At 36.1% G+C, this 3,775-nt stretch overlaps 1 long non-coding RNA gene across 1 annotated transcript; it reads left to right on the top strand.

Annotated features, from left to right (window-relative positions):
- Nucleotides 1–348: 348 nt before the first annotated feature.
- Nucleotides 349–3,550, top strand: LOC145579192 (uncharacterized). Its single transcript, XR_014099086.1, has 4 exons — nucleotides 349–470; nucleotides 556–743; nucleotides 853–1,015; nucleotides 2,518–3,550. It is a non-coding gene; the product is annotated as an uncharacterized LOC145579192 (long non-coding RNA).
- The last annotated feature ends 225 nt before the right edge of the window (nucleotides 3,551–3,775 follow it).

The raw sequence follows: 3,775 nt of genomic DNA, 5'->3' as shown, positions 1-3,775 counted from the left end.
TCTAAGTAATAGGTACTCACGATTTTTTTTTTTAACGATTTTACTTTATTTTCCAACTATTTTTTTTAAGTGAATTTATATCGGTGACCTAACACAAACTTGACCTGAATAGACCCGACCCGAGTTGACTCGACCGAAATTGACCTGACTCGAAATTGGCCCGAAAATTGATCCTAAATATTGACCCGACCCGAAAAGACTCGACCCGAATTGACCCGACCCGAACTTAACCCGACTCGAACTTGACCCGAAGTGCTGACCTGAATTTGACCCAAAACCCGAGTCGACCCGAACCCGACCCGAACATTTGTTGACCCGAACTTGACCCGACCTGAATTGACCCGACCCGAATGACGTGTTTGCGAGGTCTAGCAGTGAGCAAGCACTCATCAATGGCGCTTCAATCAGCATTCAAAGAAAGGCTTGGAGATATGGAGTCCACTCGTAATCAAAGACTCTCTCTCCTCCAGGTTTTTCCTCTTCACTCTTCTCCATTATCATCATCTCTACTCCCTCTCATACTCTAAAGTTGGAAAGGAAACTACCAATTTGTAGGATGAGAAAGACTTACAAAAGAAGTAATCCCTATTATTATCAGCTAAACACGCCAAAATCAGATTACTGGAACAAAGATGTTTGATCTTAGATCAAAAATTTGCATCAGATAACTTCAAAATCTCGTCACTCAAATCCGAAATTGAGTTTTTGGATCGTCAATTTCTATCCTGTGCTCAACAATTGAGGTTCGATTTACTGGAAATTGTATTGAATTCAATGTGATCAAGTTGCGATTTTATTTGAATTTAATTCGTTAGTTTGTGTTGATTTGTTTTGTAATGTGTTGCTGGTTAGGGATTTGAAGGTTGAGGTAGAGGAGCTTGAGCAATTGGAGGAAGAGAGAGATAAATTTTACGCTCTCAAATGTTCTGAAATGCTTGATTTTAAGAAGGAAATTCAGAATTATGCTGAAGAAATTGGTAACAGAATCAAGGAATTGAAATGTGGTAATGAGAAGGTGAGTTATGTGATGAACTTGAAATTTAGTACTCGAACTATAATACTCTCTCCGTTCCTAAATATGCCGAGTTGCAGTGGAATATTGTTGATTTATTTGGTTTTAAGTGGATTGTTGATTAAGAGTGAATAAAAAAAGTTGGTGGATGATGGAACCACAAAAATGAGGTATTGTGTTTCTAATTAGGGATAAGAATTTTGGGAGGAATGCGATATTGAGTTCAAACTCGGTTGAAATCATGAAAATTAATGCTACATAATAATGGTAATTAAGTGCAGGGATAAGGTGAGTTTGGATGATTAACATTAACATTGTATCTAGTTCTGTTTGTACTGTTAATCATGAAAATGATTACTTGGAACTTAGAATATGGAATTGCTGAGTTTGAAAACTGGTATGATTTTAGCGTTCATTGGCCTTATTTTTCAGATTTGTTTATGGAAACAAGAAGTGTTGAGTAGTTGGGGACACCGTGGTTGATACTGGCTGAATAGGAATCCTGAGCACCAAAGTTAGTGTGACTTTTGATTTTGTTCAAGTGGGGAATATTAACTCTGTGGCTTGCATAAGAAAGTTCTTTTATAAAGGAGATTAAGTTAATGAACTCCCCCACTAATGTACATTCTGTTTATTATACATTTGAAGTGTTGGTGTTTGGACAGATATGAAGATAAATAGTCTTCCGTTATACGTAGAGGGATGTTGATAAGCATATTGATAATTTGATATATGATGTTATTGAGGTTATTGTGGAATGATGAATTTGACTTAGGTTAGCTGTATTCTTTTATACTTGGTTTTAACTTAGCTGCGAGTGGAAACTGAACTTTGTTTTTTGATGTGTTTTGCTGATCAAATAGAGTTGTAGATGGAATTGAGGTTATTGCATTGTGTATGGTGCGGGCTTTGGTGGGTTTAATTGGTGACAATTGTGAGCAATCATAGAAGGAAAAGAATGAAGGAAGAATAAAGGAAGATATAGGGAAGAGGAAGGGAATGAAGTAGGGAACCTGTGCTTTCTTCCTAGATCTGTCGAGCATTGGAACAATTGATTTGAGAAATGGATAACGCATTTTTTAGCCAAATTTTTACACAGGATAACGCATTTTTTAGCCAAATTTTTACACAATATTGCAACCTTTGAGTATTTTTAGCCAAATTTTTACATAATATTGTTTAGGTCATGGATATGCATTTTTTTTTTTTTTTTTGAGCATTTTGGTATTAGGTTATTGTGAAATGAGATTACACTTTTTCAATGCTCAAAGTTACTCTTCTTGGGACTTTATAGTAGATCACAAATGCATTTTTTCCAACATTCACTCAGCAATGATTTATGATTCAGCAAACCCATTTAAAGCTGATGTAATTGAAATTTTTGTGCTCACTGTCATTCACAGATTACTGAAAATGTACATGGAGTATTGGTCATTGTGTTTAATGTTTAGTATAATGATTTGCTTATTATCTGTCAGCTAATTTCATGTTATATGTGACTTCAGGATAGCAACCGCAAGGCACAAACTCGTGACATTCAAGCTGCTAAGGTGAGAAAGTCAGAACTTATAGCTTTGAAGGAAAAATTGGCCAGTGACCTGGAGTCTAATAGACGTTTGAGAGCAACATTGCAAGAGCAGCTTCAGAGTCTGTGGTGATATGAAAGTAGTAGGCTAGTGTACATGGTAGAAAGAAAAGAGGTAACTGCTACCATCAGAGATTACGCCGTAGCATCCTACAGGCATGCTCCGGATCGAGTGGTATAAAAATTCATGCATTGATCAACATTTTATAAAATCAGCACATAGTTTTATTTTGACATGTGCTGTTTGATATCATTGCTTAGAGAGGGGGGAAAAAACGAATATCTTAGTGACAGTCAGTGCCTCAGCAGGAAGTAATTGATTATGAAGTCATTTGTGAAAAGAAGCATCCTCAAGCTCTTAGAGGAGATTCAGAGTCGACTCTATAGAAATGAATATACTGAAACTTTCTTGGTTTGTGCTGCTTAGATTTTCTTAATATGAAAAATGAATTCAGAATTTGTTTAAAGCAAGAAACTGCAATAAGATTCAACAAAGTAGATAGGTTACATTGTTAAAATGAAAGATAAGAAATTAACAACACATACATCAGTGATATACCACTTTTTTTTTTTACTATATTCATCCCCATTAATAACAACTTCAGTGATACCATGATATGAAATTACTCTGGTGCGACTCTTGAGCCATTTGAAGAATCTCCCTGACCCCCTGATGTTGGAGGCTTTCCGGTGAATATAGTCTTCAATGCCTTACCCAGCACCGTATTTGGCTTACGCTTTGTCGACTCTGGAATATCATCCTTCTTTATTGGCCTATTTCCTCCATTTTCCATCTTATGCTTAGTTTGATGCAAGAAAACACTAAGAATTAGTTCCTGGTCTTCAAGATTAATATGAGTCAATTTGTGTGATTTGCAACTTCTATTTGAAGCTACAAGGGATTATATATATGCTGCTCTACATGCATTCCTCTTTGACATCTCTTTGGCATTTCTTTGGCAATTCCAAGCATTGTCAACTATGTTTCAACAACGGGGATGTTGCATTTCTATCAACTTTCTTGCAAGCCTCATTTTTATCTAAACTAGGGCAGCTAACGCGCGCGATGCGCGCGCATAGCTAGTCATATCTAGTTACTCTTTCGGCTTGGTCTTAAAATCACAAATTTAGTTATTGGCAAAATTAGTGACAAAAAAATATGTACACAACTATGTTTA

The sequence above is a fragment of the Chenopodium album genome, chromosome 14, assembly GCF_948465745.1.
Source record: "Chenopodium album chromosome 14, dcCheAlbu1.1, whole genome shotgun sequence".
In the NCBI taxonomy this organism is placed as follows: domain Eukaryota; kingdom Viridiplantae; phylum Streptophyta; class Magnoliopsida; order Caryophyllales; family Amaranthaceae; genus Chenopodium; species Chenopodium album.
This window is presented reverse-complemented; position numbering and strand designations above follow the sequence as displayed.